The 27,122-nt window shown below is 39.3% G+C and overlaps 1 long non-coding RNA gene and 1 pseudogene across 4 annotated transcripts in view; one reads left to right on the forward strand and one right to left on the reverse strand.

The window, feature by feature from the left end:
• Positions 1-27,122, reverse strand: part of LOC143273301 (uncharacterized) — a 105,652-nt gene that overhangs the window by 30,279 nt on the left and 48,251 nt on the right. The window lies entirely within an intron of this gene.
• Positions 8,043-8,665, forward strand: LOC102927110 (small ribosomal subunit protein eS8 pseudogene; annotated as a pseudogene).

A 27,122-nucleotide genomic window follows, 5' to 3' on the forward strand; every position in this document is an offset into this window, starting at 1 on the left:
AGAGAGAGAGGAGAGAGAGAGAGATTTATGTAAATAAAATCAGAAATGAAATTGAATATGTTATAACAGAGGCATCAGAAGTTATTAAAGGAACACAAAGAACTACAGTGAACAATGATATGCCTTCACATTGTATAAAACAGGAAAAATAGATAAATTCTTAGAAATACACAACCCATAAAGATTGAATCCAGAAGATTCAATAGCTTGAAGAGACAAATGGCCAATATAATAAAGGAATGGTCTTCCCCTATGAATAAGGGGAGACTACTCTCTATATAATAGTATATTGTTTGTATCCATCCTGAAAGAAGATCCTGTCACTTGAGATAATATAGAAGATACCAAGATAAATGAAATTAGACAATACAGAAGAAAAATGTTACATGAGTAAAGCATCTCAAACACATTGAAATCAAGAGTAAAATGGTAGTTACTGAAAAATTTTTGGATAGGTACCACATACCAAAATTAAATCAAGATCAGATAAACAATTTAAATAGACCTATAACACCCAAGGAAATGGAAGCACTCAACAGAAATCTCCCAACCAAAAAAAAAAAAAAAAAAAAAAAAAAGCCCAGGGCCAGATGGTTTTAGCTCAGAATTCTACCAGAATTTCAAAGAAGAGCTAATACCAATACTCCTGAAATTATTCTGAACAATAGAAACAGAAGGAATATTGCCAAACTCTTTTTATGAGGCTACAATTAACCTGATACCCAAACCACATAAAGGCACAACTAGGAAAGAGAATTACAGACCAATCTCCCTTATGAACATTGATGCAAAAATTCTCAATAAAATACTAGCAAACAAAATCTAAGAACACGTCAAAAAAAAAATCATCTACCATGATCAGGTAGGCTTCATCCCAGGGGTGCAAGGATGGTTCAACATATGAAAATCTGTCAGTGTAATAAACCATGTAAAACACATGATCATCTCATTGGATGATGAAAAAAGCCTTTGACAAAATCCAACATTCCTACATGATAAAGGTTCTAGAGAGATCAGTAATACAGGGAACATAACTAAACATAATAAAGGCAATATAACAGCAAGCCAACAGCCAACATCAAACTAAATGGCAAGAAACTCAAAGCAATTCCACTAAAATCAGGAACAAGACAAGGCTGTCCACTCTCCCCATACCTATTCAGTATAGTACTCAAAGTTCTAGCTAGAGAAATAAGACAATAAAAGGAGATCAAAGGGATAAATTTGGAAAAGAAGAAGTCAAACTTTTGCTATTTGTAGATGAAATGATAGTCTACATAAGTGACCCCAAAAATTCTGCCAGGGAACTCTTACAGCTGATGAACACCTTCAGTAATGTGGCAGAAAACAAGATTAACTAAAAAAATCAGTAGCCCTCCTATATACAAATGATAAATAGGCTGAGAAAGAAATTAGAGAAATATCACCCTGTACAATAGATACAAATAACATAAAATATCTTAGGGTAACTCTAACCAAACAAGTGAAAGACCTATATGACATGAACTTTAAGTCCTTGAAGAAAGAAACTGAAGAAGATATCAGAAAATTAAAAGATCTCCCATGCTCATGAATAGGTAGGATTAACAGTAAAAATGGCAATCTTACCAAAAGCAATCTACAGATGAAATGCAATCCCCATCAAAATCCCAACACAATTCTCCACAGACCTCCAAGGAACAATACTCAACTTCATATGGAAAAAAAACTAGGATAACTAAAACAATCCTTTACAATAAAGCAATTTCTGGAGGCATCACTTTCCCTGAACTCAAAGTCTACTACAGAGCTATAGTAAAAAAGCAGATTGGTACTGGCATAAAAAATGACATGTGGGCCAATGGAATTGAATTGAAGACCTTGACATTAATCTGAATACCTATGAACACCTGATTTTTGACCAAAAAAAAAAAGCCAAAATTATACAATGGAAAAAAGAAAGCATCTTCAACAAATGGTGCTGGCATAACTTGATATCTACATGTAAAGAATAAAAATAAATCCATATATATCACCATGTACAAAACTCAAGTCCAAATGGATCAAAGACCATAACATAAATCCAGTTACACTGTATCTCACAGAAGAGAAAGTGGGAAATAGTCTTGAACACCTTGGCACAGGAGATCACTTGCTTAATATCACACCAGTAGCACAGACACTGAGAGCAACAATTAAGAAATGGGACCTCTTGAAACTGAGAAGCTTCTGTAAGGGTGAAGAACACTGTCAGTAAAACAAAAAGGCAACCTACAGAATGGGAAAAGATCTTTACCAACCCCACATCAGATAGAGGGCTGATTTCTAAAATATATAAATAACTCAAGAAAGTAGACAGCAAAATATCAAATAATCCAATTAAAAAATGGGCTACAGAGCTAAACAAAGAATTCTCAACAGAAGAATCTCAAATGGCCAAAAGACATTTAAAGAAATATTCAGCATCCTTAGCCATCAAGGAAATGCTAATCAAAACAAGTCTGAGATACCGTCTTATGCCTGTCAGAATGGCTAAGATAAAAAAAAAAATACAAATGACAGCTTATGTTGGAAAAGATATGAGAAAAGTAGGAACCCCTCCCCCCCACTGGTGGTGGGAATGCAATCCTATAAGCCACTCTGGAAATCAGTATGGCGATATCTTAGAAAATTGGGAATCCACCTACTTCAAGACCCAGCAATACCATTCCTGGGCATATACCCAAAATTTGTTCAGCCACACCACAAGGACATCTCCTCAACCATGTTCATAGCAGCATTATTTGTAATAGCCAGAACCTGGAAACAACCTAGATGCCCTTCAACAGAAGAATGGATAAAGAAAATGTCGTACATTTTTACAATGCAGTATTATGCAGCAGTAAAAACAATGTCATGAAATTTGTAGGCAAATGGATGGAACTAGAAAAAATCATCCTGAGTAAGGTAACCCAGATCCCAAAAGACAAACATGGTATATACTCACTCATAAGTGAATGTCAGAAGCAAAGCAAAGTATAACCGGGCTACAATCCACAACCCCAGAGAAGCTAGATAAAGAGGAGGACACTAAGATGATACACATGGATCGCCCTAGAAAGGGGAAAGGGTTAAGATCTCCTGAGCAAACTGAGAGGGGGGAATGGAGGGGATGAGATGGGATGGGATGGGAGGTGGAAACATGTGGGAGAGATGGGGAGGGAGAGCAATGAAACAGATATCTTGACAGAGTGTACCATTAAGGGGATGGAGAAAAATGTGCAGCTAGGGAAAACCCTAGTAACTCACAAGATTGTCCCAAGCTAAGACTCATAGCAATGGTGGAGAGGGTTCTTGAACTAGCCTTCCCCTGTACTCAGATTGGTATCTACCCTAATTGTCATCATAAAACATATATACAGTGACTGATGGAAGCAGATGCAGAGGCTCACAGACAAGCACTTGGCCAAAATCCTGGAGTTCAGTTGAATAGAGAGAGGAAGGATTATAAGAGCAAGAGGGGTCAGAATCATGATGGGAAAAACCACAGAAATATCTGACCCAAGCTAATGGGAGCTCATAGACTCTGAACTGTGATAGCTGAGGAGCCCACATGGGACTGAACTAGGCCCTCTGAATGTGGGTGAAACTTGCATGGCTTCATGTGTTTGTGGGTCCCCTGGCAATGGGACCAAAACATTCCCTGAGTATACAAACTGGCTTTTTTAGACCCCATTCCTTGTGGTTGCAATAGCTTACTCAGCCTTCATGCAGGAAGGAGAGGCTAGGTCTAGTCCCAACATGGTATAACTGCCTATGATGACTACCCAAGGGATGTCTTACTCTCTATGAGGAGGAGATGGGGGTGGGATTACAGGTAGGTGGGGGGAGTAGGAAAAGAGGAGGGAGAACAGTTTGGTATGTAAAAGGAAAAAAAGTCTTTTTTGAATAAAATATTATATAAAAAGGGTAAAATGGTAGTTATGAGAGGTAGATATAAAAGGTATGGATTGAGCAATGCAGGTCAACAGAGAAACATTTTGCAGTAATGGAGGGTGAATAAATCTAGAGATTCAATGAATTACTTACCTGTAATAACTATCTTACCATGTAGATGCATATCAAAGTAACATGTGGTATTCCTTAAATTTGTACAGTAAAAAATTAATGTTTTAAAATTATGAATATCATCAAGGTTACATAAAGTCATGATTATATTACAATATATGCATCTCCATTTGGTAATTACATTTAAAATTTTTCAGGTTCTGGGAACAACGGAACAAAGATGATGGAAGGCACAAAAATAAATCAAGAATATGCAAATAGAGCATAATTTTCCTGATTTGAAAATTTAAAAAACATCCAATGCAATGAATGAAAATAAACCCAAGTCAAGTGGTATTCAGAACACTAAGGATGCAGAGATATAACTCATGAGATAAGGAAGAAAAGGGAGTCATTCATACAGCAAGCAGTCAAAAACATTCCAAATTTCTTAATAACAATATGAAAAGATAGTGGGCAGGGGATATCTTTGAAGCAGAAAGAACTTTATTTCCAAACTACAGCTCTATGCCTAGCTAAAACATCAATCAAGAATCTGTATACTTAATGATTTTTCAGATATGCAAAGACTTTTTAAAAACATTTTATGACTTCTTTCTCAGAAAGTAATGAGAGACATGGGAACAACAGGTAGAAATAAACCCAGAATAACTGATAAGGATTATGCTCCTAGCATAAGGGGTCTTTTAATCCAAGATTGATCTCATCTAACAGCTCAGAAGATCATTCAATATATCAGTTAAATATAAAATACATGATCTATGGAAATTAAGCAAAAAAAATATGTTTTGAAAACTGGAAAAGGCTTTGGGATGATTTGCTGATTAAAAAAAATAGCAATCTAAGCAGAAGGAAAAATTAGTAATAGCCTCAGGGAGAACAAAGTTGTACACAAAGGGAAAAGTAATTATAAGTTATAAATTGCTCAGCCATGAATAACATTTGCATAGTCATGATAATGTAACACAGGTATTGATCAAACTAAAGTTGTTTTGTTTAGGAAAACTTGAAAGTTGAGATAATGGCACAGGTATGAAAATCAACCAATTCTTAGATAATGTTTAAAACTGAAAACAAAACAAGTAACACTGTATACTGTTAATTCAATATTAGTAAGTAAATATTGAAATGATCAATAAAAAGATATTAAAGGTTTGTAAATGTAGCTCAGTTGGCAGAGTAGTTGTGTAGTATGAATGAGTCCCTGTGTTCAATTCCCCAGCACAACATATACCAGGTGTGGTGATGCATACCTATAATCCTAGCACTTGGGTGGGTGTGGAAGTAGGAGGATCAGAAGCTCAATGTCATTGCTGGCTACATAGCAAATCCAGAGTAAAAAAGAGAGGAAGTGGGTTAAATTATTGCTTTGGGAAAAAAGCTGAGTAAAACGTGAATATTTGTTACTTTTATGTCACTGGCCATAATGCCTGAAATGGTTTCAAAGGGTTTTTCAGTCACTCATTGTGGGGATGGCATTGACAGAGCAGCTCAGTTCATTGCAGAGGGATTGTGAGTTGGAGACTATTCACATCAGCAGAGAGTGAGACAGAAACCAGTGGTAGGGTATAACCTTCAAAGGCCTAAGATCTAAGATCTTCCTTTCCACCTCCTGAAAGTTCCTAGTATCCCAAGACAAAAATCACCAACTGGGGAATCAGTCATCAAAACAAGAGCCCATGGAGAACTTCTAGGGGCTCCTATAATGCTCATAGTCCATGACAACATCTTCTTGGTGATATTTTGCAACAGTTTGTAGAAATGCAATGATCTGAGCAAGGCTGAGGATGTCAGCTTCCAAGTCCCTCAGCTAGTACCCAACAGCCAACAGACAATTAGAGGAACATTCCCTTTGAGGCCTTCAGTAAACCCTAAAGTATCCAATCAGATTGTTTTGGGGTTTCCTCTATGAAGATCAGAGAACTACAGTTATTTGGTACCAAATGAGAGATGAAAATATATTCTCTTTTCTAGGAGGATCTTAGAGATGGCAAAAAGTCCATGTCTGTTTTGCATTATAGGAATTTCTCACATACCTATATCAACCACATTTCATACTTCCCTTAAAAAAATTAAAATGCATTATGAGCAAGTCAAGTTTCTGTGCTGAGAAAAATTACACAGGGAAGTAGCTACAGTAGCAATTTCTACAGATGAAAATGTTAGACACGAGTTCATTTGCAAAATAAGTCTATCAGCCAATGGTCAGGAATGTAGCATTGTCTTTGTTAAGCTGTTCTGGTTCTCCAGGGTTTGTTATTGCCTACCAACATGTTTAAGTGGATACTGAAGATGCTTGGGCCTATCCTCCTCCTACTTTTCTAATGCAATATCTCAAAACTTCTCTGTGTATGCTCTGTGTTTTCACCAAATCAATGTACATATCACACATGCCTTTTGTTGTTTCAAATATACCCTTAGCTTGGCTATCCAGTCCTGCCATCCCATCAAAACTAAGATAATATTTCACTTTATTTTTTCTATTTCATAGTGTTGAAGGACTCCTCATTTCCAGATACTCTATCCTGAGATTTTATTTAACCTCCACAGGAGTTCTTTGAAGCTCAAGTAGGAGTGGGCTAAAGAACCAAAGTCGACCAGAAGAGAGTGCTCTGAGCAGCAGCAACAAAAACAACAATAATATGTACAGACACCAAGAATGATGGAATCTCAGAGTGCTCATGGGACTGTGAGTTGTTCTATGTCATCAGAGAGATGCACATTCCTTTCTTCTGACATCTTAATTATGGTCTCTCCCTTGTGCTTTTATTCACTTTATCCCAGGGGAGGCAGAGTTTAGTTGGTTCTAAAACTTAGAAAGAATAAAATAGACTTCCTTTCATTTCCTTGGGATAAAAATCACATGCAAGAAGCAGAGGTTCTGTAAATGTACATGCCGTATATTACACACTTGCTGATTTAAGATTATCTGGCCCTGCATTGTCTGTGGCTGCGTAGGCATCTGGCCTAGTTCAAGGACTTCAGCTACCATCTCCACAGTACTCACACTTTGCTAACTAACTGAGCTCCTATCAGTTCAAGAGTAGGTATTTTGGTATTCTGATTCTTTGATTATTTCCCTCAACTTGTTAAAAAACCTAAAGAGGAAGGATAATACTGTTTGGTCTTCTCAGATGGCAAATGGATCTCAGGCAGCAAGTAGGAAACATAGACAGATACAAAACTGGGGTGGGAAATGGAGGAAATGGAATAGAAGTGCTAAGATCTTTGCTGTGCAGTGCTGGTTTTCTCCTAGTACAATGGAAACCACTTAAAGAGTTAAAGAAGGGAGGCAACATAGCTATACTAGCATTATAGAAAAAGAGCTTCATACAGGAGGATACACTAAAGTGTAAGGTGGGAACAAATAGATGGGCTGAGACTAGGAAAAGGAAATTAGTTAGATGTTAATAGATACATGTCATGGTCTGTCCATTAGCCAGACAGAGGGAAGTGGAGACAGAGAGATAATGTTATCAAGGGAAGCAGCCCAATAAGAATGCAAATCTTGAATCCCAATGCCCAATTAGGTGATGTTACAAAATGATGTCTTTGGAAGGTAGCTAAGTACTGGCAGCAGAGTCTCCTATAACTACCACACTGGGAATTTAGCTCTCATGTATCAGTTTAGAAAAACATCAATACCATAGTGGTATGAAGTCTAGAAATGCTAGAGGAGTTCTTTAGGTGACTCTATAAACCCTCCTATCCCAACTCCAGCCCAGCAACCAACCACCTTTTCTCTCCAGAATGCTATCACCCTTAACCCTTATTATCTCCCATAGTCTTTACCATATTTAGCAGTCATTGGCTAGCTATCTGCCACATTTCACCTACCCTGCTTCTTAGTGACTAGAACTTTGATTCACCTTTAATTCTTCTCACTGACCCTGCTGAGAGTTAGGCATAAATAAAGAAATTTAGAAACCCAGTTGATCTTTGTAGGCTAAGCAAGAGGAATGCTGGTGAAATGAATGAAAACTGAAAAAAGAGCTCTTTCCAGCCAGCGCCAAGCGATGGGCATCTCTCGAGACAACTGGCACAAGAGCCGCAAGACTGGGGGCAAGAGAAAGCCCTACCACAAGAAGCAGAAGTATGAGCTGGGACGGCCTGCTGCCAACACAAAGATTGGCCCTCATCGTATACACACAGTCTGAGTCCGAGGAGGCAATAAGAAGTACCGTGCCCTAAGATTGGAAGTGGGGAATTTTCCTGGGGCTCTGAGTGTTGTACTTGGAAAACAAGGATAATTGATGTTATCAATGCATCCAATAACGAGCTGGTCCACACCAAGACCCTGGTGAAGAACTGCATTGTGCTTATTGACAGCACACCATACCGACAGTGGTATGAGTCTCACTATGCGCTGCCCCTGGGCCGCAAGAAGGGGGCCAAGCTGACTCCTGAAAAGGAAGAAATATTAAACAAAAAATGATCAAATAAAATCCAAAAGAAATGTGATGAAAGGAAAAAGAACGCCAAAATCAGCAGTCTTCTGGAGGAGCAGTTCCAGCAGGGCAAGCTTTTTGCCTGTATTGCCTCAAGACCAGGCCAGTGTGGCCAAGCAGACGGCTATGTGCTAGAAGGCGAGGAGCTGGAGTTCTATCTGAGGAACATCAAAGCCCAGAAAAGCAAATAAAGCATCATTCATAGCTCATGTAATAAAGGTGTTTATTGTTCTATAAAAAAAAAAGAAAAAAAAACTGAAAAAAGAGCTGTAGCAGCTAGTTTTTGCTGCATAACAAACCAGTTTCAAAACTGTGTGACTTATAATTTATTATTGATCACAAATATATAGTGTAAGTTTTCTAGGACCCAGGCTCTGTCACACAGCCAATCCCCGGAAACCCCCACCCAACTCTGCCCCAGTTGCCAGCCAGCAGGGAAAACTCCTGCAGGAAGCCACACAAACACCAAAACCCCCCATTGGACTCTGAAATCTACAAGTTCCATGCCCTGCCCCAATACCCATCTGCCTGTGACCCGAGGAACTTCCTGAGACATGGAAACCAAACCATCAGCTCTCATTGGACCAAGAGGTAAGTGACTCTTCTCCCACCCAGAGAGTCCTGCCTCTAGAATCCAGGCCCTGGGACACAGCCGGTCCCCGGGAACACCCACCCAACTCTGCCCCAGTTGCCAGCCAGCAAAGAAAACCCCTGCAGGAAGCCTCCCCCCAACCAAAACCCCTCCATCAGACCCTGCAATCTACAAGTTCCGCACCTTGCCCCAATACCCATCTTCCTGTGACCCTAGTAATTTCCTGAGACATGGAAACCTAACTGCCAGCTCCCATTGTACCAAGATTAACTTCCTGAAACAGGGAATCTGCTAGCCCTATTTGGACCAAGAGTGGCTCCTTGAGTCACAGAATCAGCTAGCTTGGATTGGACCAAGAGCAGCTCTTTGAGCCACAGAATCAGCTAGCTTGGATTGAGCCAAGAGCAGCTCCCTGAGATACAGAATCTGCCAGCTCCAATTAGACCAAGAGCTAAGACTGAATTCAGAGGGGCCCCCTGAGACACAGACACAACAAGCACAGAGTGGACCAATAGCAATTCACTCAGACACAGGCACCTTTTACATCTATTAGCGGAGGAGATGGGCAGATGTCAATGCAAAAAATACATACAACAATAAAAGAGCAATATGGCATCACCAGAACCTAGCCCTCCTCTAACAGCAAGACCTGAATATCACAATGTAGAAGAAGCAGAAAAAAAGTGACCTTAAAAATAGCTTCATGAAGATGCTAGAGGCCTTTCCAGAAAAAGGGGGAAATTCCCTTAAAGAAATTGAGGAAAAGACAAACAAAAAATTGGAAGAAATCAATAAATCCCTTAAAGAAAGCTAAGAAAACCATGAAAAAGCAATTAAACATGTGAGGGAAACAGTTCAAGACCTGAAAAGTGAAATAGAAACAATGAAGAAGACGCAAAGAGAGGGAATGCTGTAAATAGAAAATCTGAGTAAATGAACAGGAAACACAGAAGCAAGCATAACCAACAGAATAAAAGAGATGGAAGACAGAATCTCTGGCATTGGAGATACAATAGAGGAAATAGATTTCTCAGTAAAAGAAAATGCCAAAGCCAAAAAGTCATAACACAAAAAGTCCAGGAAATCTAGTACACCATTTAGAGGCTAAACCTAAGAATAATAGGGACTGAAGAAGGAGAAGAAGAAGACCAACTCAAAGACACAGAAAATATATTCAACAAGATCATAGAAGAAAACTTTCCCAATTTAAAGAAGGAAATAACTATGAAGATACAAGAAGCCTATAGAACATCAAACAGACTAGACCCCTCAAAAAAGTCCCCTTGCCACATAATAATTAAACAACTAAACATAGAGAATAAAGAAAGAATATTAGGAGCAGCAAAGGAAAAAGGCCAAGTGACTTATAAAGGCAGACCCATCAGAATAATACCTGACTTCTCAATGGAGACTTTGAAAGCAAGAAGGAACTGGACAGATATAATGCAGACACTAAGAGACCATGGATGCCATCCTAGACTAATATACCCAGCAAAACGTTCAGTCACCATAGATGGAGTGAACAAAATATTCCAAGACAAAACCAGATTTAAACAATACCTATCTACAAATCCAGTCCTACAGAAAGCACTAGAAGGAAAATTCCAACCTAAAGAAGTCTGATATACCCAGGAAAACACAGGCAATAGATAACCCCACTACAGTAAATCCCAAAGAAGAGAAATACACACACACTACCACCAAAAAATAACATGAATTAACAATCACTTGTCATTAATATCTGTTAATATCAATGGACTTAATTCACCTATAAAAAGACACAGGATAACAGAATGGATACAAAAGTAGGACCCATCTTTCTGCTGCATACAAGAAACACACCTCAACTTCAAAGATAGACAGTACCTCAGAGTAAAAGGCTGGGAAAAGTCTTTCCAATCAAATAGTCTTAAGAAACAAGCTGTGTAGCCATCCTAATATCCAACAAAATAAACTTTAAACTAAAATCTATCAAAAGAGATTGAGAAGGACATTACATACTCATCATAAGAAAGATCCACCAAGATGAAGTTTCAGTTCTGAACATTTATGCCCCAAACACAAGGGCACCCACATATGCAAAAGAAACATTACTAAAGCTTAAATCACACATCAAACTCCACACGTTAATACTGGGAGACTTTAACACCCTACTCCTACCACTGGACAGATATGCCAGATTGAAACTTAACCGAGAAACAAGCAACTTAACAGATGTTATGACTCAAGCCGGGCAGTGGTGGCGCACGCCTTTAATCCCAGCACTCGGGAGGCAGAGGCAGGCGGATCTTTGTGAGTTCGAGGCCAGCCTGGGCTACCAAGTGAGTTCCAGGAAAGGCACAAAGCTACACAGAGAAACTCTGTCTCGAAAAAACAAAAAACAAACAAAAAAAAAACAGATGTTATGACTCAAATGGACTTAATCAATATCTACAAAGCATTCCTCCCTAACAAAAAAGAATATACCTTCTTCTCAGCACCCCATGGAACTTTCTCTAAATCAACCACATACTTGGTCACAAAGCAAATCTCAACAGATACAAAAAAAATTGAAATAACCTCCTGTATTCTATCAGACCACCATTGTTTAAAGTTAGATTTCAACAACAACAAAAATTACAGAAAGCCTATAATCTCATGGAAACTAAATAATGCTCAACTTAATCAGCAATGGGTCAAGGAAGAAATAAAGAAAAAAAATTATGACTTTCTAGAGTTCAATGAAAATGAATGTACTACATACCCAAACTTATGGGACACTATGAAAGCAGTGCCAAGAGGAAAATTCATAGCACTAAATGCCCACATAAAGAAGTTGGAGAAATCTCACACTAGTGACTTAACAGTACACCTGAAAGCTCTAGAACAAGAAGAAGCAAAGTCACCCAGTAAGAATAGATACCAGGAAATAATCAAATTGAGAGCTGAAATCAATAAAATAGAAACAAAGAGAACAATACAAAGAATCAATAAAACAGAGTTGGTTCTGAGAAAATCAATAAAATAGATAAGCCCTTATCCAGACTAACCAAAAGACAGAGAGAGAGAGAGAATACAAATTAATGAAATAAGAAATGAAAAGGGAGACATAACAACTGACAATGAGGAAATCCAGAGAACCCTCAGGTCATACTTTAAAAACCTGCGCTCCACAAAATTGGAAAATCTAAAAGAAATGGACAATTTTCTGGATAGGTAACACAAACCAAAGTTAAATCAAGATGGGATAAACTGTTTAAATAGACCAACAACCCCTAAGGAAATAGAAACAGTCATTAAAAGTCTCCCAACCAAAAAAAGCCCAGGATCACATGTTTTCAGCACAGAACTCTACCAGATTTTTAAAGAAGAGCTAATTCTGATACTCTTCAAATTGTTCCACACAATAGAAACAGAAGAAACATCACTAAACTCTTCATTAGACTACAGTTACCCTGATACCCAAACCACACAAAGACGCAACAAAGAAAGAGAATTACAGACCAATCTCCCTCATGAACATAGATGCAAAAATACTCAATAAAATATTGGCAAACCAAATCCAAGAACACATCAAAAATAAAAAAAAATCATCCACCATGACCAAGTAGGCTTCATCCCAGGGATGCAAGGTTGGGTCAACATATGAAAGTCTGTCAATGTAATCCACCATATAAACAAACTGAAAGAAAAAAACCACATGATCATTTCATTAGATGCTGAAAAGGCCTTTGAAAAAAATCCAACACCCCTTCCTGACAAAGGTCTTGGAGAAATTAGGAATACAGGAAATATACCTAAACATAATAAAGGCAATTTACAGCAAGCCAACAGCCAACATCAAATTAAATAGAGAGAAACTAAGAGAGATTTCTCTAAAATCAGGAACAAGACAAGGTTGTCCACTCTCCCCATATTTATTCAAAATATTATTTGAAGTTCTCGCTAGAGCAATAAGACAACAAAAGGAGATCAAGGGGAGAGGATACAAATTGAAAAGGAAGAAGTCAAACTTTCACTATTTGAAGATTGTATGATAATACACAAAAATGACCCAAAAAATTCTACCAGAAAGTTCCTACAGCTGATAAACTCATTCATTGGTGTGGCTAGATACAAGATTATCTTTAAAAACATCAGTAGTGGCGAAGATTCAAGATGGCGGAGACAAGCAGAAGCAGGTAGGCCTGTGGCAACGGCCCGCGGAGGTAGCAGGGCCCAGCGGCAGCCGACAGGGACATTTAGGCCCGGCGGTAGCTGGCGGGAGACATTCAGGCCCAGCGGCGGCCCACAGAGGTGGACAGGCCCTGCAGCAGAGATAAGCAGACGGAGGTGGACGGGCCCGCCGCCAACGGCGGCGGCGGCCGACAGAGACATTCAGGCCCGGCGGCGGTCCACAGAAGTAGGCAGGCCACTCGGCGAAGACAGGTAGACGCAGGTCGGCGACCTGTGGAGGTGGACGGCCCGGTGGCGGCCCACAGAGGTGGATGGGCCTGGCAGTGATGACAAGCAGAGGTAGGTAGGCCTGCAGTGGCAGCCTGCAGGGACATATAGGCCCGTTGGCGGCCTGCAGAGGAGGACAGACCCAGCGGCAGCTGACGGGGACATACAGGCCCCCCGGGGGAGACAGGCAGAGACAAGCCGACGCAGGTGGGCCTGTGGCGGCGGGCCATAGGGGTGGACAGCCATGGGGACGGAGAGAGGTGGACGCAGCTTGAAACGGGGACACCCCTAGCCCCAACACCTGGGGAAGAGGCTGTCTACGTGGGTCAGAACCAGGGCGAGTCTGGGCACTCCATCTGGGGACAACCCAGGGCCCAACTGCTGATCCTGTGAAACCCAACAACTTGGAGGTGTTGGTGAGACTACCCTGCTCAGCTGAAACCCATCTGGGAGAGGATTCAGATGCCTACAGTTTGAAGTCTGAAGAAACAAGATCAGCTGAGGAGTTGACAAATGAACAAAACGTGACCTGGGAACACAAAAGAAGGCGCTACCCAGCCACTAAACCAGATCACCAGAATCATAAGTATATAATTCACCGACTGAAATCAGCTTTCCCTGAAGAAACAGCCCAATAGCACCAATTTAACCAAGAACCCCTACTAAACCAAGACTAAAAATTAGAACAAGAGAGGCACTCTCAGACACAGACACCACCTGCACCGCACAGAGGAAAAGATGAGTAGACGCCAGTGCAAAAATACAGGCAACAACATAAAGACCTATATGGCAACATCAGAACCTAGTGATTCTACACCTGCAAGACCTAAACATACCATGACAGAAGAAATAGAAGAAATCAACCCTAAAAATGACTTTAAGAAGATGATAGAGGCCCTTAAAGAAGAAATAAAACATTCCCTCAATGAGGAAATAAAAACTTTCCTTAAAGTGGAAATGAAAAACTACCTTAAAGAGGAAATAAAACTTTCCTTAAAGAGGAAATGAAAAACTCTCTTAAAGAGGAAATAAAAACTTCCCTTAAAGAGGAAATGAAAAACTCCCTTAAAGAGGAAATAAAAAACTCCCTTAAAGAAATGGAAGAAAAAACGAACAAAAAATGGGAAGAAATCAAATCAAGCCAAGAAAAAGCAATTAAACAGATGAAAGAAACATTCCAAGATCTGAAAAATGAATTTGAGACAATAAAGAAAACACATGCTGAGGGAATGCTGGAAATAGAAATCCTGACAAAACGAACAGGAACTACAGAAACAAGCATAACCAACGGATTGCAAGAGATGGAACAGAGAATCTCTGACACTGAAGACACGATAGAGAAAATAGATTCGTCAGTCAAAGAAAACACTAAAGACAAAAAAGTCATAACACAAAACATCCAGGAAATTTGGGACACCATGAAAAGACTAAACCTAAGAATAATAGGGATAGAAGAAGGAGAAGAATACCAACTCAAAGGCACAGAAAATATATTCAACAAAATCATAGAAGAAAACTTTCCTAACCTAAAGAAAGAAATACCTATGAAGATACAAGAAGCTTACATAACACCAAATAGGCTGGATCCAAAAAAAAAGTCCCCTCGCCACATAATAATCAAAACACTAAACACACAGAACAAAGAAAAAATATTAAGAGCCGCAAAGGAAAAAGACCAAGTAACATATAAAGATAAACCCATCAGAATAACACCAGACTACTCAATAGAGACTATGAAAGCTAGAAGATCCTGGACAAATCTCATGCAGACACTAAGAGACCACGGATGCCAACCCAGACTATTATACCCAGCAAAACTCTTAATCACCATAGGCGGAGTAAACAAAATATTCCAGGATAAAACCAGATTTAATCAATACCTGTCTACAAACCCAGCCCTACAGAAAGCACTAGAAGGGAAAATTCAACCCAAAGAAGCTAAACACATCCATGAAAAATCAAGCAATAGATAATCCCACACCAACATACACCACAGAAGGACAACACAACACAACCACAAAAAATAACAGGAATTAACAATCACTGGTCATTAATATCCATCAATATCAATAGTCTCAACTCACCTATAAAAAGACATAGGCTAACAGAATGGATAAGAAAACAGAACCCATCCATCTGCTGCATACAAGAAACACATCTTAACTTCAAAGATAGACACTACCTCCAAGTAAAGGGCTGGGAAAAGGCTTTCTAAGCAAATGGACCTAAGAAACAAGCTGGTGTAGCTATCCTAATATCTAGAGAAAAGGATGTTTCAAAAGAGACGAAGTCTTGTGGCAATGCCTCAGTGGTCCAGGTAACTACCAGATCTCGGAAATCTGCGACGGAGACTAAGGCAGCAGAGATCTAGAGTGGAGTGCTGAGTTCTGGCAAACAGCTGCATCTTTCTTCCAGTAAGTACCTGAACAGGGCTGATGAGAATTATGTACAGTCCAGATTTTAAGAATCATACTCTCTCAGGGATCTCCACAAACTAGTGGGTGTCCTCCCTCACTGCCCCTGTGAGACAGTCTCTGTACAGGAGAGGCCTCACGCTACTTTGTCTCTGGTGTTCCTCTAGGGACACCTGTATGAGAAACTGTATGCTCCAGAACCAGCTCTCGTGTCCTTTGGCCAATGCCGGAGTGTGAAATAGTCCAATGTGGGAAACAAAAGATGATCCCAATCAGGAATCGTGACATTTTTTTTTTTATGATGGTCATGTTCTGTTTTGAAATAACCTCTGTGTATTTCATTTATTTTCTTTTACCTGGCGATCTCTGAGCAGGCTTCAGATTTTGATAATTGATGAAAGATATGACAAGCATTAATGTGTGGGTGAAAAGCTTGGTGAAATTCTGAGTGAAGTTTTAGTTAAAGTTGGTTGAACTTGGGATTGACTGGGAGACCAAAGATTTAAAAAGCAGAAGATTCTCTCAAGACACAAGTTGTGTGATAATAGTGTGTTTTGTGTGTGTGAATGAGAATTTGTAAATGTTGAATTCTAGGCTTTGACAATCATTGTCAGTGCAGATCAAGCTGCAAGTATTTATGTTTTAAAACTTAAATTATAAAGCTAGTTACGTCTTTCTAACAACTAGTTTTAATGTTTCAGAGCATATTTTACCTGCAATACCTTTTCAGGATGTTGAGAAAGATGCATCACAAGCAGACTGGAGGCTGGGGGCTAGATGGTTTTGAGGAAGAGGTCTTGGTGGACTCTTTCATAGAGCAAAGGGAAGCAATGCCTTCTGGGAAATGAGCTAAGTTTTAATCTAGTCTTTAAGATTAGAAGTCAAAAACAAAAATATTAAGGAAAGGAAAACCTAATTGATCTTTGAAGTATTGTTATGTGGAATTGAGTGGGACTTTTGAGGCCTTTCTTCCAGAAAACAAGGACTTGGTTGTCAGGCCTGTATTAGGCCTACACCTTGGTGCCATGTAGTTGTACTTAAATCATTTCAATGGAAAGTGTCTTAGTGATTGGAACTTCTAGTGCAGTTTGGAGTTCTTCCATTTGAAAAATGTGATATTTGCATGGGATTGTTTGAATCTTGTTTTCTAGTCCCTCCCCATCACCACCCTCATAGTCTGAAGGTAGATTTTTCTCTTGATAAAGGAACAAAAAAAGTGAACACCTTTTTTATAAATAGGTATCTAGTAACTAGCGGTAAACTTGAAATGGTAGAATTCTTTAAAGCCTAATTCTAGGTAGCCTTAAGAAAATGTATCTTAATTATTTTTGAACCTGTATTCACCTTGTTTTTCAAATATCTTAGGTTATATTTTCTTTTTCAGAGTTGCTTCTTATTTGGGGCTACTTTTTTTTTTTTAAATTGAGGCGTAATTCATAAAAGGGTATATTGTTTTGATGAGACTTTTTACAACTGTGGCTGGATGTCTTTCTTTAGTCTTCCAAGAAGGGCCATTTTACTTTTTTAGAGTTACTTTTTAAAGTCATGAGGTCAACAACTTGGACTACTATGCATGTAAGTGCTAATGCAAATTAAAGCCCAAGTTGACCTCCAGCAGCAGTTCATTCTATGTTGACAGTGAGAGAACACTTTCCCTGTTAGGATACTGTTACTCGTGGACTGAAATGCTGAAGAAACCCCTCCCCCTATTTTGTTTTTTGCAAAAATCAAGGTATATTCTAGGGTTTCCTGGTTGACCTCAACAGATAAACTGAGATGATAGTCTTAGTTCAGAAATGATCTGAATGTAGATTTACAGTCTACGTGTACAGCTGGCTAAGTGAGATCGCTTTCACAGTTCTGCATGTATCCCATCGGCTCCCCATTAGTCACTGAACTCTTAAAACTGGTATTGTAACATTATCATAATGTTTTGCGCCAATTTTATAAACTTTACAGTGCAATATGTGTTCCTTTTCTGAGGCAAACCAAAGGTATATTTCTCAAGGTTCTGCTGCTATTAGCAGCGTTGATGGAGGATTTTTTTATACATTTGTAATAGATAGAAATAAACCAGAAAAAAAGAAGAAAAAAAAAAGTGGTGGAGGAAAAGGTGAACACTGCAAGAATACTCAAAAGGGCTGAGAGTTGCAAACGCCAAGAATGGCTTTGCATAGTAAATGAAATAGAACAGCTCTGAACTATAGCTTACCTTTCCTGGTTTGGTCTGACAGAATGATTGAATGCTTTTGTACAAAAATCAGAGCCTTAAAAACAAGGATTTGGTGAGATTGTAAAATGGTGTGCCACTTTGGCAAAACAGTTTGGTGGTTGGTCAAAATGCAAAACATTGTTATTCTGTTACTCAACAATTCTACCCTTAGGAATATATCCTCAAACTACTGAAAATGTGCACCTATGAAACATGTACATGAAAGTTTACAGCAGTGTATTGCTAATAATAAAAAAGTTAAAACAACTCAAATAGCTATCAAATACTGGAGAGAAATAAAATGTGGCTTATTCATACAATAGAATATTATTAAGACATAAAAATGAATGAGAAACTGACAGATTAAATGACTTTGGTGAACCGTCATAATTTCATTTGTAGATATTTCCAATTCTAATTTATAAATACATTTGGGGTTATAAATTATAAATGTACTGCCTCCTGTCAACATTGTGTACTTCTATTTGATGATTTCTGTGTCAAACATTATATGGAAATGTTTCCAAGTATTTTCTGTATTAACTGTGAATGAATAGATCAAAATAAATTGCCTGTGATGGAAAAAAAAATCAGTAGCAAATATAAATACAAGTATTAGTATTTGTATTAATTATTATTAATACAAATTATTGTTAAATAATTTGTAAATAAATAATTAGCATTATTATAATAAATTATCATAATAAAATTATTATAAATAATATATAAATATTTAAATTTATAATATATAAATAATATAATATAATAATTATATATAATTATATATTAAATATATTTAATAATTAAATATAATATGATAAAATATGTAAATATATAAATAATAAAATATATAAGTATATAAATATATACTATTAAATATATTTAATTTATAATATAAATTATAATTAATTTATTAATATAAATTATAAATTTCTAATTTTAATTATTTGTATTAATTATTAAATACAAATGAAAAATGGGCTGAGAAAGAAATAGGGAATCAACACCCTTTACAATAGGCACAAATAATATAAAATATCTTGAGTTAACTTTAACCAAGCAAGTGAAAAACCTTTATGACAAGAACTGTAAGTCTTTGAAGAAAGACACTGAAGAAGATATCAGAAAATGGAAAGATCTCCCATATCTAGGATAGGTAGGATAAACATAGTAAAAACTGAAATCCTACCAAAAGCAATCTACTGATTCGGTGAATTCTCTATGAAAATCCCAACAAAATTCTTCACAGATTTTGAGAGAACAATACTGAACTTCATATGGAAAAACAAAAAATTCCAGGAGAGCTAAAACAGCCCTGTACAATAAAGGAACTTCCAGAAGTATCACCATCCCTGACTTCAAGGCCTACTATAGAGTTATAGTAATAAAAACAGCTGGGTATTGGCATAAAAACAGACACACGAATCAATAGAATCAAATCAAACACCCTGACATAAATCCATACACATATGAACATCTGATTTTTGACAAAGAAGCCAAAATTGTACAATGGAATAAAGAAAGTATCTTCATCAAATGGTGCTGGCATAACTGGTGTCAATATGTACAAGATTGCAAATAGATCCATATCAGTTGCCATGCACAAAACTCAAGTCCAAGTGGATAAAAAACCTCAACATAAATCCAGATTTAACTGAACCTGTAAAAGAACTCTGTAGAAGAGTAAGTGGAAAGTAGCCTTGAACACATTAGCACAGGAGACTACTTTCTAAATATAATGCCAGTAGCACAGATACTGAGAGCAACAATTAAGAAATGGGACCTTCTGAAACTGAAAAGTTTCTGAAAGGCAAAGGACAAAGTCAATAAGACAAACGTCAGCCTACCAAATGGGAAAAGATTATCACCAACCCCACATCTGACAGAGAGCTGATCTCCAAAATATATAAAGAATTCAAGAAACTAGACAGCAAAATACTAAATAATCCAAGATCTAAAGAGAATTCTCAACAGAAGAATCTTAGGGCCGAAAGACATATAAAGAATTGCTCTACATCCTTAGTCATCAGGGAAATGCAAATTAAATCAACTCTGAGATACCATCTTATACCAGTCAGAATGGCTAAGAGCAAAAACAGTGATGACAGTTTATATTAGAGAGGATGTGGAGTAAGGGGAACATTCCTTCACTGCTGGTGAGAATGTGAACTTGTACAGCCACTTTGGAAATCAGTATGGTGGTTTCTCAGAAAATTGGGAATCAATCTACCTCCAGTCCCAGAGATACCACTCTTGGGCATATACCCAAAGAATGCTCAAACACACCATAAGGACACTTGCTCAACTATGTTCATAGCAGCATTATTTGTAATAGTCATAACCTTGAGACAACCAAAATTTCCCTCAACTGAAGAATGGATAAAGAAAATGTGGTACATTTACACAATGGAGTATTACTCAGTGGTTTAAAAAAAAAAAAGACATCATGTGCAGGCAAATGGATGGAACTAGAAAATAATCATCCTGGGTGAGGAAAGACAAACCCAGAAAGACAAACATGTTATGTACTCACTCATAACTGGCTATTAGATGTAAAGCAAAGGATAACCAGACTACAATCCATAGCCCCAGAGAAGCTAGGTAACAAGGAGGACCCTAACAGGGATGAATATATCACTCTGGGAAGGGGAAATAGACATGATCTCCTATGTAAACTGGGACTGGGGAGCAATGGAGGGGAGGGATTAGAGGGGAGGGGAGGGGGAAGGGGGACATGAGAAATCAGGATAGTAGAGTTGGAGAAGGATAGAGAGGGAGAGCAATGAAAGAGATATCTTGATAGAGGGAGTCATTATGGTGCCAGGGAAATTCCCAGGAATCCACATGGTTAACCCCAGCTAATACTCCTAGCAATAGCAGAGAGGGTGCCTGAACTGGCCTTCTCCTGTAATCAGACATTGTAATTGGTGACTACTCTATTTGTCATCATAGAACCTTCATCCAGTAATTGACAGAAGCAGATGCAGAGATCCATAGCCAAGCACTGGGCCAAGTACCAGGAGTCCAGCTGAAGAGAGGGAGGGGAGATTATATGAGCAAGGGAGGTCAAGATCATGATGGGAAAACCCATACAGACAGCTGACCCAAGCTCATGGGAGCTCATGGACTCTAGACCAACAGCTAGGGAGCCTGCATGGGACCAACCTAGGCCCTCTGCATGTGGGTGATAGTTGTGTAGCTTGGTCTGTTTGTGGGTCCTTAGCAGTGGGACCAGGATCTGTCCCTGATGTGTGAGCTGGCTTTTTGGAACCTATTCCCTATGGTGGGATGCACTGCTCAGCCTTGATGCAGGGGAGAGGAGCTTGGTCCTGCCTGATATGCCATGCTTTGTTGACTCACATGGGAGGCCTTACCCTTTCCGAGGAGTATATGCAGGGGTTGGAGGGGGAGAGGAACAAGAGGAGAGGAGGGAGTGGAAACAGAGGTTGGTAAGGAAAATAAATTTTAAAGATTTTATAAAAAGAAAGACACTTTGACCAAGTTAGCTTACAAAAGAAAGCATCAAACTGGATGGTCACAGTTCCATGGAGTTCAAGACCATCATGGCAGGGAGTGTGGCAACAGGCAGGCATAGTACCAGAGCAGTAGTTGAGAATTTTCATATTTTTCCACAAGCACAAGTCAGAGAAAGCTAATTGGGAATTAAATGGGCTTCTGAAACCTCACACCCATTCTCAGTGACACACCTCCTCTAATAAGGCCACACTTCCTAATCCTTTCCAAACAGTTTCACCAAATGAGGATCAAGTATTCAAACATATGAGCATATCATGGCCATTCCTTTTTTTTCCTTTCATTTTTCTTTATTAAGAAATTTTCTACTCACTCCACATACCACCCACAGATTCCCCCCTCCTTCCACCTCCCATCCCCCAGCCCTCTCTCCCAAGCCACTCCACATCCCCACATCCCCCAAATCGAAGTCTCCCATGGGGAGTCAGCAGAGCCCAGCTCACTGAGCCTAGGCAGGTCCAAGCCCCTTCCCACAGCACCAAGGCTGTGCAAGGCATCACACCAAAAGGCACCGGATTCCCAGAAGCCTGCCCATGCACCCTGCCCATGCACCAGGGACAGATCCTGATCCCCCTGCCTAGGTGCCCCCCAAACAGTTCAAGCCAAACAACCATCTTCCATATCCAGTTCCATGGGGCCTCCACAGCTACCAGTCCATAGTTCATGGGCTTCCACTAGTGTGGCCAGTCATCTCTGCACGTCTTCCCATCATGATCTCGATGTCCACCGCCTACAGAATCCCTCCTCTCTCTCATCAATTGGATTCCTGGAACTCAGCCTGGTGCCTGGCCATGGATCTCTGCATCTGCCTCCATCAGTCACTGAACAAAGGCTCTATGATGACAGCTAGGTTATTCACTAGACTGGTCACCAGAATAGACCAATCCAGGCACCCTCTGGACTACTGCCTGCAGATCATCCTTGTGGATTCCTGAGAACCTCTCCAGCACCCTGCCTATTCCTATTCCCATGATGTCCTCATCTATCTATTGATGGTATCTATTATGGTATCTTCCTCCCTGCCCTCCCACTCTGTCCCTGTTCCAGCTTGACCTTCCCATTTCCCTATGTTCTCATCTCCCACTCCTCGCCCTCTGCCACCACCCCCCCACACACAGCCTGCTCATGTAGATCTCATCCACTTCTCCTTCACAGGGTCATCCTATCATGGCCATTCTTAATCACACTACTATACCAAGACAACTTATAGAAGGAAGAGTTAGGATTATAGTTCCAGAGAGATGAAAGTCGATTGTGGCAGGGATGTATGACAACAAGTGGCCAATATGCGGCAGGATCAGGAAGCTCAGTTCTCACCTCTTCAAACAAACAAAAGAAACAAAGAGGGAAAATTGGAAGTGGTGTGGGGTATTTAAATTCTTAAAGCCTTCCTCTAGTGGTGTACTTCATCCCACAGGGCTACATCTCCAAAACATCTCCAAACAGTGTCACCAACTGGGGACTGAGTGTATAAAAGTCTGATTCCTTGGGAAACATTCACATTCAAACAATTACAATACCAATGGTGATAATAGTGGTGTAGTGATAACCGTACAAACAAAACATACTGCCAAATATATCGTGTCTTTTTTTCACATGAATCTGTGACCATATATTCATGCACTTTCCATTTTACAATTATGGAAATCCAGTCTTTAAGTAGAGAAATACTTTAATCAAGGTCATCTTATACCTAAAGTATAACAACACAAAAACAGAAGCACACATGCCACTTGAAATGCGGGACAGGCTAGCTTGAAATCCAGTTGCTGAGAAAATTATCCAGAACATTCTTTACTTTGCTGGGAACTGCCAAAAAAATCGTTTTATCTTTTCATGGTTTTTTTTTCGATTGAATCTTCTGTCTCTTTTCATCCCTCCTGATTATCCCTTTCCCTGTGAACTCAGTTTTTCAGATTTAGTCTGCAATGTTTTATAATAAGACACTTTCCCCCCTCTGCTTTATAGAGACATGGAGAGGATTAACAGTTAATTTAATGTTTTCAAAATGCCTTAAGCACCTTGGAATTAAATATGTTGTGTACAAATAAATAAATAAAGGCTTTAGAGCACAGAAGCATCAGTATTCTCTAAATCACATGCTCAGAGTATCTAAATGCATGCAAACACACAGCCTGCTGAAAATCTATGGATCCCACCAGGCAGGCATCAAGCAACCCTGGAATTTGCACTTTCATGTGTTATATTACAAAGAAAAGATGAAAGGCAAAATTCCATCACCCACCACATTTTCTCTCGATAGATAGATAGATAGATAGATAGATAGATAGATAGATAGATAGATAGATAGATAGATAGATAGATAGACAGATAGATAGACCAAAGAGATAATGCAATACAAATGCCTTCCTTAAGTACATCAACAAAATCTCCCCTATCCACAGCACACACAAATACCTTTCCTATACTTTTTGACCTTTCTTCCCATTCCTAACATCTCACTAAGAATACTTTTCCAGGATTCTGTTCACTAGAGCATAAGCAGGGAAGGGTAAAGGCAGGACGGATCTTCTTTTAGAGCCAGAAAGACAGCAAGAAACTTGAAGCTTCTGTGAAAGCAATATCTCCATTTTTATGTTGGTAACCCATGTGTCGGTACTGCCATTCCTGACTGCTGCAAACAGAACCTCTATTATTGCCACCTAGCCTTCACCTCCAAAATCTCAGCTTATATCTCCTGAGACCTCAGCATTCGTGGTAACTTGAGGTTCAGAAATACTCTAGAACTTGTAACCTGGCTAAAATCCATGCAAACTTGGAGATTAACCCGAAACCATTTAGATCATCTTTGGGAGGGGCAGGTTACTACAGAATCATTTTATGTAATAAACAACTGATACATGAATGGATGTTTAAGATATAACTGTGGTTGCCAAGGTAATGTGAATTTAATATCAAAGGAAAAAAAAACCCTAGTATCCAGGCTCACTCCACCAGCCTCATGATGCATGCTTTTATTAATTGTTTTCCTTTCCTTGTGTGTGTGTGTGTGTGTGTGTGTGTGTGTGTGTGTGTGTGTGTGTGTAAGTTCTGTGTGTGCATGTGTGTATGCATGTGCATGCATGCATGAGGAAGCCAGAGGTTAGTGTTGAGTATTTTTCTCAAGTATTCTCCACTATGTTTACTGAGGTAAGATCTCTCACTAAACCCAGAGCTCTCTGATTCTGCTAGTCTAGCCAACCAGTTTGCTCAGGGATCTGCTGCCTCTGCCTTCTAAATGGATTATAGGCAGGTGGCCATATCCACTCAGCTTGTCTGGACTCTGGGGATCCAAACTCTAGCCTTCATGCTTTCACAGCAGGTGTACCTGCTGAGCCATCTTTCCAGCCCTGAGCTGTTTCTTTCAAAGGCCACCCTTGATTTTCATCTTGAATAGATTGTAATAGTTGATAGGACAGCATGGGACATGAGTGTCCCTAGCCTCCATCATCTAGGAGAAAATCAAAGGGGCAATGAATGGAATGTCCTCATTGGCCCTGGGCACACACTGGGTAAGCGTAGTTCTTCTGCATTGTCTCATGTAGTCACCCATACTTGGAAAAATATAAAAAGATGGAAATATTAAGCATAGCTCTTCTGCCTTGTCTTGTGTATTCACCCATTGTTGGAAAAATATAAAAAGCTAGAAATGTGATTGTTCACATTTTATTCATGAAATCAGTGAACATCAATGTCTTGAACTATGTCACTCCTGAATCTTTATCAACTGTGACCTCCATGAAGGTGGTATCTCACTCATTGTGTCTCTCAGAAGACATTGCAGAAAACAGGTACTTGGTCCACACCACTTACTGAAGAAAAATGAAAAGAATAGACAAGAGGAAATGAAATGCATTCCTGTCAGCCTCCAAAATCTGTGCATCTTAACCAGAATCCAACTATACTAGCCACATGTGAGAGGCCAGAGTTCCTGATCTTGCTTTAGGAAATGCCCCAAACTCAGCATGTGTTGTGGTCACATTCTTCTTCCTGAAAACAAAGCATCCCATGGTGCTTCTTTGACATTGCAGGTATTTCTCATTCTTATTTGTTTGTGGTTTCCTTTGCCTTTCCTATTTCCAGAGATGGGCTTTGAGGTGGGGCAACACCCAACAGATTCTTCCATATCTCTTATGGAGTGACATTTGAGTGAGACCTTGGTGTTCCTAACAAAGTCCCCTCTTAAATTTGAGTACCACCTGTAGATGGGAACTTATTTTATTTAAAAGCTTTGGATCCTGCCTTGAGGCACCACTCAGACCTGAGTTCCTACTCTATATTTCCTAACCATAGAGCTCCAGTCCAAGTGGCCTCCTGGCTCTTGAGTAAACAAACTTAAAATGATGCTACCACCACAAAGCCTTTGCACTAACTCTTTCCACAGCCTCTTCCTGAAAAACTATTTCACTTATCACCCTCTCTCTGTGTGTCTCTCTACCTCCCTCCTCCCCCCTCTTTCTCTCACACACACAAACACACACACACTCTACAAGTTACTGCTTAAATGTCACCTTATCAAGAAGCCATTCTTAACTACATGATCTGAAATACACTTCTCACTATACCATTTTCTGTGCCTTTGGCTTGATTGTTCATTGTCACAACTTCACTACCACCTGCCATGTTAGAGATGGGTTTATTTAATTTCTCTCTTACTAAGGTAGTATCTTTCCTTTGTTACCTGTGAAGGTCAAGACTTGAATTTACAGGCTCCATCTTAGAAAAAGGGCCACCATCTCAGACCACCTGCTGTACTCAGTTCCAGGGAGGACCTCAGGAATGTGCCATGACAACTATAATGGATACAGAGCAGTATCCTCCTACAGACATCCTGTCTGCAGTTTATGGCCCTTGAAGATATCTAGATAATCCTGCTGAGAAGTCCAGATAATCCTGTTCATCTGGTTGTGGTTCCCTGCCAAAAGTCTAACCCAATGGTTTCAAATGTGGTTTCGTGCCCAAAGTCTAGACCAATAGTTTCCAAAAAAAAAATCCCACTTTACCTTCTACCCAATCCCAAGAATGTAATTCCCAGCTTGTAGTTTTTCCCTATAAAAACTCTCTCCACCTGGGCTCCTGGCCACTGTCACATTTCCTTCCATCTGCCATGCGGTGGCACAGGTGGAACCTGAATAAAAGGACCTTTATGTGCTTGCATTGGAAACCAGCTCCTTGGTGGTCTCTGGGGGTTTCTCGAAATGAGTACAACAATACCCATTCTGTCTTCAGTGCCTGTAACTTATTGTATACTCAACCATTTATGTATGAATAAAACCATAAGTAAATGGCATTTCCACATATAAAGGACAAACATTTCTACATATAAAGGACAAACATACATGTCTTCACTACTTTCTTTGATATCCATCTCCAACCTCACTCATGCATTACAGGAGTCACCCTACAGAGCCCAGGCAGAGCATACAAATTCTTTCCCCACTGCATCCAATAACTACTGATGTCAGTGCTTACAA

Source organism: Peromyscus maniculatus, chromosome 5 (genome assembly GCF_049852395.1).
Source record: "Peromyscus maniculatus bairdii isolate BWxNUB_F1_BW_parent chromosome 5, HU_Pman_BW_mat_3.1, whole genome shotgun sequence".
Classification (NCBI taxonomy): domain Eukaryota; kingdom Metazoa; phylum Chordata; class Mammalia; order Rodentia; family Cricetidae; genus Peromyscus; species Peromyscus maniculatus.